Source organism: Lutra lutra, chromosome 4, assembly GCF_902655055.1.
Source record: "Lutra lutra chromosome 4, mLutLut1.2, whole genome shotgun sequence".
NCBI lineage: Eukaryota > Metazoa > Chordata > Mammalia > Carnivora > Mustelidae > Lutra > Lutra lutra.
The window spans coordinates 58,058,005-58,076,373 of record NC_062281.1 but is presented as its reverse complement, the minus strand read 5'-3'; the positions used below and the strand labels follow the sequence as shown (position 1 = coordinate 58,076,373).

The window sequence follows — 18,369 nt, the reverse complement described above, 5'->3', positions numbered from 1 at the left end:
TGCTAAAATTTGAAACAACTAGGTATCTCTCAATTATCTCTTTTCCCTATCAAATAGATCTACCTAAATTTAACATTTTGTAGAAATTAATCATTTAAAACATTAACTTCAAAATTTTTTTAAAAGAGCCTTCAGTGTGAACTTAGGAGAATCTTCCATTTTTACCTTACTTGGGCATCTAAATAACAAAAACTGGATTCATCAGACAAAAAATATGGTTTAATCAGGAACAAAAAGCAGACATTAAAAAGAGCATTGATAATTAACATCATAAATAATTTCATCTTGGATAAGTGTTCCATAAACAACAACAACAACAAAGATTGGTCAAATAAAATCCGTCACATAAGTGAAATTTCCTGTAAAACCATTAGGTGGTTATCATGTGTGCCATCAATGAATATTAGTATTGCAAGAAATATTAGCTAACTAGGCTATACCATCATTTGTTTTCTTACTTAAGTAGGTTCTATGCCCAGTGTAGGGCTTGAAGTTCAAACCCTTGTGACCTCAAGATCAAGAGTCACATACTCTACTCACTGAGCCAACCAGGCACCCCCTATGCCATGATTTTAAAAGTGAAAAAAATGACCCTCTAAGAAGTGATTATCCCAAAGTCTTCCAGCTATTTAGTTGCAAGCAAAAATCGGAATCAAAATTTCTTCACTCCATTCATTCATTCATTCATTCACTGAATAATTTTTTACTGAGCACATACAATGGCCTTAGGCATTCGGAAATGGGTTAAAGTGATGAGCAAAATATACAGGATCCTTGCCATTTTGGATCTGACATTCTAAATAAAGAGATAAAACAAAGAAGGAAATAAGTAAAGCAAAAAGACAATTTCAGATTGGGTGTACACTCAAAAGGATTTGGTGTAAATTTTGCCAACTAAGAATTCAGCTGTTTGATAGTACTTCTCTTCTTAACTCTTCATATTTCTTTCCTCTTTTCAAAGTTAAAAACAGAGATTTATTAGTGATCTGCCTTTCATCCATCTTAGTGATCAAGTTCTCTCAAAAGACACACACATATTCATGAAACACATCAATATTTGTCATGCTTCATCAAACTCATGTTTGTCAGCTGTCAAACATGTCCACTTTTATTAGAGTTTTCCAGTATCTGACTTCTGCAGTTTTCGGGTTTTTGAGTTTGTCCCTGTGTCATAGAAGAAGTTCAAAGACTGAAAACCCAAGACCATGTGCTAAAAATAATTTCAAAAGGTGTGTGAGTAAGGATTCTCTTCCAGAGTAAAATGGTTGTCCCTCCATGGTTATTTCTCATTCTGTGTGATTTTTCTGTGTAGAGAACAAAAGAGAGTTTGAAAGATGAGGTGGGGTGTGAATCTGGCTGCTTGTAATTCTATGAAATTATACTGACTGTCTTGTCTTCAATGTCAGACAGTAGAACTGCTTCCTCTAACAAGCAAAAGAGATGCTCAGTGCTTTTGTCTTTCATTTTTTCTTAATGCATAATTTATGTATGGCCCATTTATTAATAACCATGAAGTGTTATACCTGGAAACCTGCTCACAAAAGAACAGAATATACAGAATTAAAATGAACATTTCATAAGGTAGATATTATCTTTATATTAAAAAAAAAGACCACTTGTCCTAGTTAATTCTTTCTGAGAATGTTGGATAAAATCCAATAGAAATTATTCAATTATTAATATAACCATATTTATCAATTAAACAAGAATTCCAAATACATCCTGGTTACTGATAAATCTCAAGAGGAATAAAACACTTTTTATAATGACATATTCTACCTAGAAGAGAAAATATTTCAATAAAGCACCATTTCTGGGAGTTCCTTGAAGGCAGAGAAACTTTATTATTCATTTTGTATGTATTTTCCTTGTTTAACCTAACAGCATTACATTGTAATGATGATAAAATCTACAGTAGCTGATATTTATGAAATAATTAGTATTTGTGAGGCAACAATCTTCTAAGTCAGGTACTATTATCATGTTATGGTACCAATGAAGAGAGTTAAAATATTTTGCCCAATGTCACTCAGGTAATGAGAGAGGAAGAGCTGGGATTTGAACTCAAGCATCTGACTCCAGAAGCCACCTTTTTAACCATTAACTCTATTTTTGACAGCTTGTTTAGAGAGGAAATTTAAAAATCACTTACATTAAATTGAAATCCTGATAGATTTAGCCTTCCTGATATAAGCCATTAAGAACAAACTTCTGGATAAATGTTGGGGTAAAAAGTAGAACATTTAGTTCACTGAATAATTCTATGTGTTCCAAACATTCTAGGCCTTGTAGAGGTCTAGAGCTGAGAAAGGATTTTAGCAATCGTCCAATCCCTTCCATTTTCAGATATGGATACAATCCTGAGTGCCATACAACTTACTAATAGCAAAACCAAACTTCCTAGTTTCCAAGTAAAAATGTATGAGTTCTTAACTGTTTCTATTTTGTTCATGCATTTCTCTGAAAGTGAATTATACCTAGACTGTTGCTTTTGTAATATGGCAGACAAGCTCTTAAAGTGTCCTCTACCATCCCACTTCCTGATGCCTGTTACCTTCTGTGATCTCCTTTCCCTAGGTGTGAATGAGATCTGTCACTTGCTCTTCACCAACAGAATATGTAAAAACAATGGGATGTATTACTGACATGTATGGGATTATTTGATTACTTACATAAGGTCATATAGAGCTCCCATTTTGCAAGAGCCTCTCTTGCTCCTTCTGGCTTTGATGAAGCAAACAGTCTTGTTGGAAGGTCCACGTGCTAAGGAACTGAGGGGAACTACCACTATCAGCCAATGGCCTGTAAGGACCTCCAGCTAACAGCTGGTGAGAAATGAGGCCTTCAGTCCTACATCCACATGGAAATAAGTTACAGCAGTAACTTAAGTGAATTTGCAAATGAATCCTTCCCTAGTTAAACGTTTGCCTGAGAACTCAACCCTGAACAAAACTTCCCTAGCCCTCTTTCAGAGGACACACCTGATCTGTGTTTGGACTCCCAATCCACAGAAATCATTAGATAATAAAAGTCTGCTGTTTCAAACCACCCCATTTAGAGCAATTTCTTACACAATAGAAACTTAATACATGTCTATTATGGCAAGAATCTGATGCTGTGTTTAATTATTGTCAAACTAAGTAAGTTTAGCTAGGTATAGTTTAGTTACTTTTTATGTCGTGGAGGAACCTCAGTAAATACTATTGAATGAAGGAGTAATAAAAACATCTTTAACATTACTAAGGAAAAAGTGAGATTTGATCATGGTGCTACTTTTTTTTTTAACTTATTGCCTAAAAACACAACTCATTCTTGATTTGTGTGTATATGGAGAATGAAGTTGCAGTCAAAATGGCTTTCCTTTGAATCTCAAGATTAGAAAAGAAGAAATGATTAGTCGCTAGAACTTTTTGGGACTTTTTTATATACGTGGTATGCATAACGTTCTCATAGTTCTGTCTGTTACTTTAGGGTCAGTGCTATAAAGCATTCACTAGTGTGGCTTTTTAACAATCATTCCATGTTTAAGTTCGTTTAAAAAACTGCTTTTGACTAAATTCTTCATCTTAAAAACTTTACCCCTGAATAGGCATTTATTCCCTTCCTGTGTGATTCAGGCATTCTATAAAGCCTGGTAAAAAGTCTTCCAAAAGAAACTAGCTATGAAAAACAGATATGTGGATTTGAGTGTTCAGTGAAAATGCTAACCTTTTTTTTTTTTTTAATGTGACTATCCATAAAATTAAGATACACTGGAGCTATTTCTATAGTTATCATTTGTCATTGACTATAACATTACAGGATTATAGGCAAATAAAGTTAAATTACAGTAGCCATTAGAACAATCTTGAATTTAAAACATAAGGCCTTCATTTTGTAGCCTTAAAAGGAATTTGCAAAACTGTTTGTTTCCAGGCATTTAACATTTCCTGTGTCATGGCTAGTGAGAGAGATCTTACCTATATTTTTGAAAATTTAAATCATCCAGTTTGCTTCATTTTACAAGTGAAATATTGAAGTGCGTGGAAGGACCGATTCAAGGACAAGAAAATGGTCAGTGACAGAATAGCATCGGCAATCTATTCTCCTGAATTTTACTAAAACACAAAGACCTCTAATATCTTGTGCATTTATCAAACATCAGTAATAGAAAGAGTCACAAAAGTAGAATATACCATTTATGTGTTCCTGTCTTTTCTTAAAATACAAGGACCTAATATGAGAAATCTTATTTTCCATATATAGATTTATGCATTCTGATGCATCAGGGATACCAGGTAAAGGTTAATAAAAGGAAACTGGAAGGCGTCATCTCTCAAAAGGAAGGGACAGAGATGCCTGGGTGGCACCTGGCTTAGTCAGGTGAGGGTCTGCCTTCAGCTCAAGTCATGATCCTAGGGTCCTGGGGTTGAGTCCCACATTGGGCTCTTTGCTTAGGAAGGAGCCTGCTTCTCCCTCTGCCTGCCTCTCTCTCGTTCTGACAAATTAACAAATAAAATCTTGAAAAGAAAAGAAAAGAAAGGGACAAATCTTAAGAAATCATCGTTGTGGAGGAGTAGGTATACAGCATGTCAACACATCAAATAATTGTTTAAAATTAATTTATTAATAAGTAACTAGTGGGATTCATTGTGTTTGCTGAATCTGAATCATTAATTTCTGTACTTTTAAGAAAATTCAAGAGTTACCATTCATCATTCTAACCATACATAATGAAAGCCAGAATATTAAAAATAATGAAATTTGGGGAAAAAAATAGAAATTCAAAAATTTTAAATTAGTTATAGATTACTGATAACACATGAAAGCATTCAGAATTTATTTCTGGAGATTATAAATTATGTTTCAATTTAGTAATTTACAGTCTCTCTAGATGTTAAGTATACTACATTAGATGAAAAAGTAGAACAACTATGAAAACTGAAAATAATTTTAGAAAGTCCAGTATAACCAAATGCTGTCCTACTCTATTCACATTTAAAATTGAAAATCTACATTTTAGGGTTGCTTTTCATCCATTCCAGAATGCAAAATTGCATTTTTCTTATTCTACTTAGGCAAAGGAGTAAAAGTATATAGAAAAGGGAACATATTCTTTTTTTCTTTTTTAGAGAAAGGTGGGGGGGAGGCGAGTGGAGGGGCAGAGGGAGAGGGAGAGACAGAATCTTAAAGCAGGCTCCACATCCAGCTCAGAGCCCAACGGAGGTGGTGGGGGAGGAGGTTGGAGACTCAGTCTCAGGAACCAAGTCAAGAGTCAGATGCTTAAGTGACTAAGCCATCCAGGTGACTGGAACATAATTATTTTTTAAGGTAACTTTTGGGATACAAAAGCAATTGGAAAAACTGAAAACAATATTTTACCAACATACTCTAAAAGAAGACCTCCTGAAATAACCAGTTTTATGGTAACACTGGGGCATCAGTTAAAATGAGAAAGCTTTCAACAGCATCTATTGGCTGGAGCATATGAACTTTGCAATCCTTTAGAACCGCATGGTTTTCATATTCAGTATGCCTGCATGCATATATGTGTATACATAATTGCTATGCCTTGTAACAAGGATATGAACTGTGTAAAATTACTGTAGGAAGTTGTAAATGATGTATGAAATGAGAAATCTTTGCCCACTGGCAGTACATAGATAAAACAGAGATAGTGACGTGCAATCTCTTCTCTGTCATTTGTTATAGTATTCATCTTATAAAAAGCAGAACATATCAATAAACCTGAGTGTCAAACATGCATACTAAACAATATATATTATTTCTCTTTTTTTAGGTCTCCCCTCTTTCTTGAAAAACAGTTTACACAAATCTTTGTGCCCAAGGTAAATGTAAAAAACTTCTCTGTTAATGATTTCAATTGCTCATCCAAAAACATTAAATGCAGAAATTCTAAATAGGACTGTGGAAGGTGACTTTATACTGATACTCAGTACTGCTGAGTTTTGAGCCTTGCCATCCAAGGTAAATCTTTTTATGAGGACATATATAGAGGCTTTATCTACAAGGTCTAAGATGCAACCATTTCGAAAAATCTGAGGCTAGCATTGACAGTTTCATCTAGCATCCCGATGGATGAAAGATTTCAGATTTCACCCTGTCATTGACTGGCAGAAGTAAATGGAACAGCGCCTCTCTCCTAAATTAGTTCTAATATAAAATTATTGTGACTGACTCCTCAACCCCACTGACCAATTCCCAAATCAAATATTTGATCAAACAATTATGGTAATTAAACTTAGGTTTATTCATTCAATGCCACCTCATCACAAAATATTATAGTACCAGGAAAACAAATCTGAGAACAGAAATAAAAACAATATAAAAAAAAAATCTTTGCAAGTCAGCATATTTTTTGGGTTACAGAATTTAAGTGTAGAAACAAAAACAGAACAAGTGAAGTAAAGCTGTATCTATGTACAAAAAATAAGGCCAATATGATCAAGTAAGTTCATGAAAGCATAAGCCAAAAATATGAGGTGATATTTTTTAGTGACACCTGAACTTTATGATTTATATACACAGAAGGAAAGTTCAATATTCATGACACTGCATCTTTCCAAAACTGGAATGTGTTCTTTCATGTGCCAGTCATGGTTTTATTAAAATAATAATATAATTAAAATATTAAAAATAATATGCTCTGGCATCTGACATTTTTTAAGAGGATGCTATTGATAATTCTTTCTAAAAATTGTAAAACAATTATTTCTTTACCAAATGAGTTCATCTCTTCTTGGAATCACACTGATTTTTCTTTTACTTGATGAAGTTAGATGAAATATCTGATTTTATTTCCAATCAGTAGACCACACAGATGAGCAAATTTTGTTTTGCATATGAGTCACATAAAAATGATGGAATCGTTTTATTCCTGTGAATAGAGTGAAAAGAGCATAAGACAAAACAATATCTGCCTTTGGTTTATTTTCTAAGTGGAATGTAAATATTGTCTTATTACAACAAGCACATAAACAGCAGAAATTCATTTAAATTTTTCAATCTCAAAAAGAAAACCCTTCAAATGTTGGCTCAGTATTCAGACTGTATTTAGAACCTATACATTTTCACCAGCACATTTAAGGTTAATATACACAGATACTTTTGTTTCTTGTTTTCTTTCCCTTCCTTCCATCGCACGTGCCCCATTTTGGTTTGTGGGATTCTTGTCGCTGAAGTACTACTACCCACTCAGAGCCTTGTCCAAGACCTAGTTCTTGTTACTCTTTCTAGCTTATAGAAAATTTCTCAGTTCCTCTATTCTCCTTCTTTCTAATATTGAAATGTACTGAAACTGTGGAACCAGGATTTTAGCATCTGACTGCTTTGCAATTCCTCTCCCATGGCATTTTCATTTTTCATTGTTTATGTGATCAAAAACACAAAAGCTGGGAAAATTCTGAGAATACCAGCTGGGTGGACAATTAAGGAAACACTTGCTGAAGTCCATACGTCAGATAATTATCCCCGCCATCCAGACAGAGATGCTGTCAAATAAAGTCAGCAACCACATATTTTGTTTCCCACGAAAAGTAAAACATCTCCACTCCACCCCCCCCACCCCCCCCAACCATGACCACAACGCTGGGATTAATTTATATCAGGGAAATAGGAAAAATTCTGTGAGGCAAGGAAAATAGGGCTTTCTTCTGATATTGATCAGATCCTCTGGGTTAAAACAATCAGTAAAATCTCTCTAGTACGATTGTATTTGTTTTTAGGTAGAGACAAGTGTTCAAAGATGATTGTAGGAGTCATATCATCAGAGTACACACTTTTATTTTTCTTTGTGTATATATAAAAATGTGTCAAAATCTGCATAGGATTTTATGCAATTCACAACACATACACATGGATCTCTAGATCAGAGATCTCCCCTATTAGGAAATATTTGTGTGGACTTTAGCTGACTGAATCCATTGAGATATTTAGACCTACTCAGTGAGAATGTTAAGTAGAAGTCAAAATGCACCATAATTTTCCTTTAACTAAAATGTCCATCAACTATTGTCTCTTCATGAAAATTTTGCAGGTTACCTTTGGTTAATCAGAGGAATGGAAAACATCTGTCAAGTTCTTTTGTTGGTTCAAAGCATATTTCTGTTCTCCCACCACCTACTTCCCACATTTTCTTCTGGTAGCTGTACTTCCTGCTAATCATTTTCCCTAATAACCCTCTAGAGATATTTATTCAGCTGATATCTAAATTTGACATGGGAGTTAGTTTGCATTTTAAAAAGCTACATTTGTTAAAGTTTTAAATAAATAAATTAATTAATAAGTAATACATAAAGTAGATGTCCTATAACTATACATCGAGCTTACCCCGCACTTCCTTTTAAAGATATTTTTTATCCTGAGGAATAGCATTTTGTTAAATTTGTTATATGTGATTCCTAAAATTGGGAAAGCACAGTCTTTAGTTTTTTTAGAATTCATTGATTCATGAAAATTCACATTTTTTGTAAACACTATCCATTTTCCCAGAATATAATCAGAAATTGCATGATAGATTATTTTATGATTCACGCACTTTTGCTTAATTTTCATACTAAAAGATAATTCAGTTGTTTTCATGGACCACTTAATTTAACCAATTTTATTATAAGTATGAAACCAATTATTTCTATCTAGTGAGAATGTAGTTAACTTGTTTCTTAAAAAATGATCACATCTGCCATGAAGACACTATGAAAAATTTTCCATGTTGATAAATACTGATATATAATGATGCATGGTGAATTATGAAATAATGAAATAGGAAATAGGACTTTTGACTATTGGAAAAGAAAAAAAAAGTTTTTTCAGCCCACTCGATGACAGGTAACCTAAGTCTTTTAAAATAAAGATATGCAGCACTCCTTTGTGACAGCTAACTTCTTTGGTTTTTGTCCAGATAAATTTCTCTAAACGATTATCAACATTTTTATAAATTCTTTTTTGCTGTTTTTTTAAGAGTGTTCAAAAATATGTCTTGATGCCTATTAGCAGTTAGTTCTATGGATTTTGTTTATCTATTTATATGAGATACAGAGAAAGTGAGAGAGACAGACCATGGGTGAGGTGAATGGGGGAGGGCTGGGAGAGGGAGAGGGAAAACAGACTCCCCCCTACCAAGGAGGGAGTCTGACACGGGGCTCCATCCCAAGATGCCAGGATCATGACTGGAGCCTAAGCAACCACTAAACCGAAAGTTAAGCTTATTTTTTGCAATAACATAGATACCTACATTATTTGGATACCATGCCAAAACCAGACAAAACTGAATTTAAATTACAAAATAATATCTTTCTGGACTTTAAAATATTCTTTGATTTATGTGCTACATTCTGGTAGCTTTAATTTTGATAATATAGGGAAATATCAGTTTATCATGAGAGGAAGAAAATTAAATGAGTAACTTTAAAAAATTACCATTAAAACATAATTTTCACTTAAACATGGAATAAAATGAAATTCCATTGTCATTAGAAGAAAACCTCTATCACATACCTAAAATATGTTTGCTGTTTGGGAAAATATATTGTTAAATGCAAATTTGGTGTCCATGAGATCTTGTGTAGTCAATGATTGCTTTGTATATAAAATTGAGTAGTAATCAAATTAGTTAATGACATGTGAAGCACTATTTGCAAGCATCTTGGAAAACTGAACTACCTCAACTTACATTCTACAAAAATGTGGATACCTATCTCATTTGAGTGCTGCACCAAATATATTTGCACCAAATGCAAACTGATTTAGGTCCCAAATTCTAACTCAAAATTTTGTTCTAATTTTGAAGACTACATAAATGTAGAATGTAGACTATACAGCACAATAAATAACATTCTACTTTGAGTTACTTTAAGCTTCAAAGTTTAAGCATGCCTTATGGGGTGCCTGGGTCACTCAGATGGCTAAGCATCAGGTCATGATCTCAGGGTCGTGGGATGGAGTCCCACATTGAGCCCCACGTTGGGCTCCCCACTCAGCAGGGATTCTGTTACTCTTTTCCCTCTGCCTCTCCCCCTGCTAATGCACTCTCTCTTTCTGTATCTCTCTGTCTCAAATGAATAAATAAAATCTTTATATAAAAAAAATCATGCCTTGCTAATCTCAATAACAAGTTCACTAGTATAGTATAGTTTAGTACAATATAGTATGATATATTCATTTTAAGGTCCATACTTAATTTTTTTTTATTATTGTTATTATAATACATTTGCTTTTATTCAAAGTCTTTATTTTTTTTTATTTTTTTTAAAGATTTTATTTATTTATTTGACAGAGAGATCACAAGCAGGCAGAGCAGCAGGCAGAGAGAGAGGAGGAAGCAGGCTCCCTGCTGAGCAGAGAGCCCGATGCGGAGCTCGATCCCAGGACTCTGAGATCATGACCTGAGCCTAAGGCAGCGGCTTAACCCACTGAGCCACCCAGGTGCCCCAAAGTCTTTATTTTTTTGCCTCCTTTTTTTGAAATTTTTTCTCATTGATTTTCAATTTATCCATTATTTTAATGTCTTTCCCTAATTATCTTCTTTCGTCTATATTTTCTCCACTTTATTTTATTTTTTTTTAAAGATTTTATTTATTTATTTGACAGACAGAGATCACAAGCAGGCAGAGAGGCAGGCAGAGAGAGAGAGGGAAGCAGGCTCCCTGCTGAGCAGAGAGCCAGATGCGGGGCTCGATCCCAGGACCCCGGGATCACGACCTGAGCCGAAGGCAGAGGCTTTAACCCACTGAGCCACCCAGGCACCCCTATTTTCTCCACTTTAATATGAGATTTTCAGTCTATGGTCAACGGTGTTGTCTTTAGAATGATAATAGGGATTCAGATTCAAGCATTTGTTTATTCAACAAAACTGTCTTGAGCATTCTGTTAGTCTTTTTGCCCCTTCAGATCCAATTTCTATCCTTCTCTACTCTCTCATTGCCCCCCAGAAAGCTGGCCTTTATGGTCTGAATCAATTGGGCTCCAATCCGTCAGTCTTACCTTTGGGTTTATGTAATGGTACTGGCATGAAGTAAGAGTTTGTAGTTGCTGCTTACCCTACCTGAGCCAGTAAGGCAGCCCTCTCCTATAAGTAGAACTCTTTTCCAATAACTCCTGACTCCCCTTGCTCTTTACGACCTAAGAACAGCTCTCTTGTCAATTTCTCTTAAACCTGTCTGTGGTTTGTAAATGAATTCTTCCAGTAAATTTCGTTAACTGGGGATGCCTGGGTGGCTCAATCAGTTAAGCCTCTGCCTTTGGCTCAGGTCCCACATCGGGCTCCCTGCTCACCAGGGAACCTGCTTCTCTCTCTTGTCTGCTGTTCCCCCTGCTTATATTCCCTCTGGATCTGACAAATAAATAAATAAAATCTTTTTTAAAAATTTTCATTAATTGTCCCATTGAGTGTGTCATCTATTTTCTGATAGATCTGATCTCCTACTCTGTGCCTGAATTCATAGTCTTTTCTATATACAGTTTTGTGGATCTTTTGAAAAAGTTAATAATATAACCCACATTTTATACATAAACAAAGACTCAAAAGGTTTAAAAAAAACTTTCCCAGACACTCAGCTAATATAAAATGTAGCCAAAAATTGAATCATGGTATCCTACTCAAAGTTTAGCACTCTTTTTCCTGTGGTTTAGTTTTCTACTACTCCCTCCTAAATGTTTTTCCATTGGTAACATCCATCAGTGATTATTTACTGAAAACCTATAGTATATTTTAATGTACTGAAACTGTATCAGGCTAAATTCATAGGTATAGAGGAACAATAGACATGCACCTGACTAGTAATCATTTTGGTCAAGGATCTCCAGCTATGAACATATTTTAGTGTATCAACACTGAATTTAAGAAATGTCTCCTTGTGGGTCTTTGAAAGCATGAGAATTAGAATTCCTTCTGTTTATCCTTATTGACATATTAAATAAATAGTTGGACTAATGGAAAGACAGACAAGACAGCAAACTATGAACAGATCTGGGAGGGATAAGATAACCCTGACCTAGATACCAATGCTAACCATGGAGAGAACACCAGTTTATCCAAAACTCAGTACGTCAGTTTATTGACAATACTAGCTGGTGGAGACTAATGAAGGAATGTAGATTCTGGGATTCAATGGAGCTACAGAGAAACCCTGGAAAGTTGTCCACAGACAGTAAAACTGTAAATTCTGAGGAAGATGGGAAACAAGAGTACTAGTAAAAATTAGGTAGGAATCCGGATGCTATATACTCCTCAGATTTGTTTTGAGGAGTAAATAAAATAAGATATGCGAAATATGCAACCCAGTGTTTGACACAAGGCATATATATGGTATAACAAATAGCATGGGGAAAGCTACCAGTAATCATGCCTCTAACAAGATGGAAACAAGATGTGGGTTGGGTCTAAGATACAAGGCACCAAGTAACAGAGAGCTTAACTAGGGTAAAGAAAAAAATGGGGAATCAAGGCATGAACTGAAATGGCTCAAATATAAGCACATACCCTCCATCCACGTGGCCCCACACAACACTCCAACAGAGAAACAGTCCCACTAACAGCTCTTCCACAGGCTTCTCTCCACAAACACTCTCAGTCCCTTAGAGTATTTGAAGTTCTAAGTATATGATACAGATTAGATCTATTTTCCTCACATCTGACCTGTGGCTCAGATTTAACAGTTCCTTTCTAATCAACACCCTTATTTTGAAATTTCAGGTGTTAGGAAATCTGACCAGTCATTATTGGTCATAAGATAAGAAGGGTTTTTAGGCTGAATGTTGTCTCCTCAAGATGTTTGTTAACCTAAATAATCTTTCATTGTTTCAATATTTTAATGTTTGGGGGGACTACTCCCATCTGTAGAATCTTTTTGTAATCATTAGCAACACAAAGATGGTAAGTTTTGGTGTGTTTGTGGCGGGTTCTTTCTTCTCAGAGCCTTATGAGGGAAAAGGCCAAGATACTGGAGTTTGAGGAGTTATGCTGCATCCATGCCTTTGCAGAGATTATCATTCTCTCTTGATCTGAGCCAGAAAATTCAGTTGTGTTCAAACAAATTATTGTTATCCATAATTATTTGTTATTCAATTTTTCTAAATTAATTTGTACATTTAATATAATTCTTAATTTTAATAATGCTAATTTTTTGGATTTTTTTTCTTGGAGATGACAGAAATTAGCAGTAAAATTAATTTAGAACAATAAAGGGGATATTTTAAGATGTATGAAAAGGGGAGTAATGAGCATATACAAACGTATGAACTATTACAATTGATGAAGATTAAAGCAGCTCTAATTAAAACAGTGTGTATTTTAGAATGATGCACAAACTTCTAGACAGATGTGCAAACTAAAAGAATAAAATATTAAATTCAAGAATAACACTATCTGGGTGCCTGGGTGGCTCAGTCAGTTAGGTTAAGGTTCTGCCCTTAGTTCAGGATTCTAGAGTTCCAGGAGGGCTCCCTGGTCAGTGGGGAGTCTGTTCTTCCTCTCCTCTGCTTCTCCCCCAACTCATGCTCACTCTCTCTCTCAAATGAATAAATAAAAAATCTTTTAAAAAAAGAATAACACTATACATGCATATTAATACACACATATTCTATATGTATATATAATCTGTTTATGTTTATATGCATGTGAATACACAAATATAATTAAAAGGAGCATCATAAAAAAGAAAATAATGGTGTTGGGACCATTTATTAGCATTTGAAAAAATGTAGGCCAATATAACAAACAATACTCTATAAATGTTAATTTAAAATTTTCAGTTAAAAACTACAGAACACTATCCAAACAACTGCAACACTAAACAAAAATTATTTAAAAATTACTTAACTCTAGAGAGGTAGAAACTTTTAAAATTTGAAGTTATAAATAAAATCGTTAATAAAAATATTAACAAATTTGGCCATTAAAACCACTGTGCGGTTTTAATGGCCAAATTTGTTAAATTATTTAAAAGTTTTATGCTGAAAAGTAAACAGCATAAAATAAAAGGAACATAGTCAAAGAAGAATATTTGTATCAAATGTTAGTGTTACATAAAGAATTCTTTCTAAGGGAAGAAAATGAGAAATAAAGACAAAAGATGTTATATAGTATTCAGGCAAAAAGAAATATCTTTTAGAAATTAGAAATCAAAGAGGGAACAATAATCATGGTATTTTCTAGTAAAGAAATGCAAATTAAAATAGCAATGAGGTATATTTAGTTATTATGTTTTAATAAGCTGTGGTTTTTGTTTTGTTTTGTTTTGTTTTGTTTCTGACTCAGTGCTGGTATTATTGCTATTCCTGGTGCCTGTTTAAGTTGGTAAAAATCACCCGGAGAAAAAACTAGAAATACCTTTCAAAACTATACAATATTCACTTTTTAATTAAAAATCAAATTTCTTAAAACATATAGTAAGAATAGAGGCTTAGTCTGATTCTAAAATAAGACATGACCTTTAGAGAAAAACTTCAAGGGCTCTCGGGTAGCTCAGTCGGTTAAGTGACAGACTCTTGGCTTCAGATCTCAGGTGGTTAGATGGAGCCCCAACCCTGACCCCCTGCCCTGAGCCCCAGCCCAGAGCCCTGGAATGGGGCCCCCAGTCCAGCAGGGAGCCTTCTTCCACTCCCTTTCCGCCTCTCCCCCAGTGCATGTACAATAAATACATAAATCTTAAAACTTTAAAAAGCAGAGAATAAAAAGAAAAAAAAGAAAAACCTGCTAGTAGTTACTCATAACCCTGCATACAGAATTAAGCCCAGATAAAATTTCGATAAAATTTTCCTGATGTTTTTGTACAAATACAAAATTTTATGTTGTGGAGCTCTTAATATATAAATGTATGTGTGTATAACACAGCTTTTGCTTTGCTTTTTCATTTAAATCACTAAAAAATGTTGACAAGAATCATTCTTGTGTTTTCTACTCCTCTACTGTATATTCATGCTATGATTTATTTCATTGTTTCTTTATTATTGGACATGGAGGGCACTCTTCAGATTTCCACGGTTTAAATAATAATGCTCTCCATAATAGCCGAAGTTCAGAAACAATCTAAAAGCTGAAGAGCATTAATGGTTAAGAAGGAATACATCTAAGCTGTAAAAATTAATAAAAAGTCTGCAGGACAATGGAAATATGCTTATGACACAATGTCTACGCTTTGAATTACAATTCAGTTTGGAAACATTGCTTGGTACCTCACATCGTATCAGGACTAAATGTTCGTCTCACTTCTATTTAACAGGTAGGACTTGCAGGCTGGTCCCGCTCTGTACCCCCAGTTCTACAGTGTCTCTGTTTCAGGCACCCTGTGGGCACCTAGGATATGTTAATTATATCACTAAAAGAGTAAATCTGCTAATGCAAGGATGAAATAAGATTAACAAAGCTTTATTCTTTTTTCTTCCAGTGAGTTGTTTTCACTTCTCTTGTTAGCATGTAAGCATACTTTAGTCTTGGGCTTTTGGGCTGGGAACAAATGATACTCCCTAGATTGGGAAATTGTCCCACCTTAACGCTATCCTGAGGTTACATTTATTTTTTTTTTAAAGATTTTTATTTATTTATTTGACAGAGAGAGAAATCACAAGTAGGCAGTGAGGCAGTCAGAGAGAGAGGAGGAAGCAGGCTCCCCACTGAGCAGAGAGCCCGATTCGGGCCTCAATCCCAGGACCCTGGGACCATGACCTGAGCCGAAGGCAGAGGCTTTAACCCACTGAGCCACCCAGGTGCCCCTGAGGTTACATTTAAAGAGCAACAGTTCGCTGTGTGGAGGTGGGCAGTGAAGATTCATTTGCTTCCTTTTCCCTTGCATACAGAATATATCAGAGTGAATGAAACTCCAGAACCAACGTTTCCATCAGATGACACCTGTGATAACAGATGGCAGTCAGTCATGTTTTTAACATTAATACCAAATTAGAATACAAAATAATGCTGAATAGCTCTCAGAGAATTTACTTAAAGACAGCTTATAGACTATGAAAATTCTGGTGAATTTCAACGGTAATAAACTAGTATGAGTTTGTTTTTGTTTTTGTTTTTGTTTTTTGTCTTTAGCAGTTTAGAAAGTCCTAAGTAATGATATAAGGTGGAGGTAGACATGAAGCCTCAATTTATTTTTCGTCAGGCTCATTTAATTCATGAATGAGATATGGTAGAAGATTTAGGAGTACTCATTCTCTGTGTTTCATCCAGGTGTCCAGAACTTGGCTATACTTTGCCCTATACGGGGACACTTTAGCAGTCCAAATTATCCTAAACATTCCAGCTTCTCTGAACTGTGCATGCAGTCGGGCAAAGCGTCTATCCTTGGCTTGTAACCGTCAACAGGAGGGGAGCCTAGTGGTCACACACAAGGGCACAAGTCACCGAAGTCAAAGGACAATGAAGAGATGGGATATTTGTTATCTCTGTCAATGTTAAAGGGAAAGATTTCTGCTTTTTTTTTTTTTCCTTCTAAAATTATGTATGCACTGCGCAACAGACTTTGGAAAGAAAGCAGAAAATTGGAAAAGAAAAAAAAAGGTGGAAAACTTATCATAAATATTGATCTCTTCTGTGGAAGAGATTTTGCTATTTATGAATGATTTCACTGTTTCCGTGATTGCTTGGTAGAAGTCTTAGACGTCAGCTTATGCACACACATAATTAATTATTCCTTCAGAGAAACAATCTCTTCACTTAAGAGTGAGAGAGGAAAACACTATGTCTCTTCCTACAAACAAGGCAATGAGAGCTGGAATAAAGGAGGACTTTTTTGCTTTGTTTTCTCATTCATGAACCCACACATGTACACACACACATGCATGTACACACAATAGCGACAGATGCAGAGCCTTCAAAGGTCTGAAAAAAGCATGGCCTTCTCAGTAGTCCGTGACATAAATTAAATGCCTGACTTTACACTCTCAAACTAGTTTCATGGAATTACTATTTCCCCTACTGCTCTTACATCATAATTTTGGTCAATAAATATCCCATTGGACTATAAGTTTCTTAAATATAGAGACAGTATCTCATTCACCATAGCAGCCGCAGCACAGTTCAAAAATGTGAATCCTGTGCCAACTATGAAACACAAATTCTACTTAGTTTTATATTTTGTTTATAGACTATTTCTACCACATATAAAACCAAATTATTAAAGTTTAATGCTTATGAACTCAACAAGATTGTACAATCAAAACATTCTGAATTATATCTGTTTCTCAAATTTTTCTCTCAGATTTGAGTCTCCTTTGATTCTTGAGAGAATCCTCAAAATAAAAGTTACTGATTTGAAATATCATCCATTAATGTAATATGCCAAAATTGGAACTTTTCAAATTGCAAACCAATATATACATAGGGACATTAAAATATCCCATGTATTAATCTTGGTAATCATGGTTGCTGAGGATTTACACAGTGCCAGGTCCTGTGCTATTTCACAGAATATTTAGAAACCATTGATTGAGGTGTCTCTCTCAGTTATTTTAATCTACATTTTATACAAAAGGAAAACTGTTCTGAAGAAGTTAATAACTGGTCTAGGGTCACAACACCATATCAACTGGAGCTAGAATTCAAACCCTTTTTTTCCCTGATTCTAAGGCTTCCACTGTTATAAACTTTTGCTCTATTGTTTGCTTAGTGATAATTGTGTACCTCTCTGATGTTCTCTGTTTCCACCATGATAGTTGAAAGCAAACTGCATTGGCCCAATTCTGGTCTTCACAGCACCCTAGGGAAACAAAACAAAACAAAGTAATTTTTATTTTTTTTATTTTTTAAAGATTTTATTTATTTATTTGACAGAGATCACAAGTAGGCAGAGAGGCAGGCAGAGAGAGAGGGGGAAGCAGGCTCCCTGCCGAGGAGAGAGCACAGATGTGGGACTCGATCCCAGGACTCTGAGATCACGACCCAAACCGAAGACAGAGGCTTAACCCTCTGAGCCACCCAGGCGCCCCAAAACAAAGTAATTTTTAACCTACTCAATCTGAATGACTGACGTTGGGATCAAAGACCTCTGGCCTCTTTCAATAAGATTTTAATCAAAGTGAATATGTATTTATCCAGTTAACATCTACTGAGCCCCTACTATCTCGGAGGCATTCTCTATCCATAAATAAATTCCGCAGTTTTTTACTGAAGTAAAATACTTTTGTTACCACAATAGAATGTATACCTGTGATGGGATTTGGCTTGATGGGTATGCCCAATTTTCAAACAATCTACAATCCTTATGAGTAAATAAAACAAGCAAATTTAGTGACTTTATTTTTGAATAGTGAATGCAGCAAAAGTAATAAAAACAATCATTAGTGAGAGCATAAGAAGTAAGCACTTAATCTGATCCGGAAAGTAAAAACAATAAAATCTCCCACGGTACCATAGGCTTATACTTGATC

The 18,369-nt window shown here is 34.9% G+C and overlaps 1 protein-coding gene across 3 annotated transcripts in view; it reads right to left on the bottom strand.

The window, feature by feature from the left end:
- Positions 1-232: 232 nt before the first annotated feature.
- The window catches only part of LOC125098148 (vegetative cell wall protein gp1-like), a 41,231-nt gene continuing 23,094 nt past the window's right edge, over positions 233-18,369 (bottom strand). For 2 of the 3 annotated variants that reach the window (XR_007126732.1, XR_007126733.1), the window contains 2 exons: positions 17,624-17,699; positions 6,251-6,877 (listed from right to left, as the gene is read on the bottom strand). The gene's annotated coding sequence lies outside the window, so the exon portion shown is untranslated. Of the gene's footprint in view, positions 1,305-6,250; positions 6,878-17,623; positions 17,700-18,369 lie in introns of those variants that run through there. The other variant, XR_007126734.1, reaches the window with a different exon arrangement.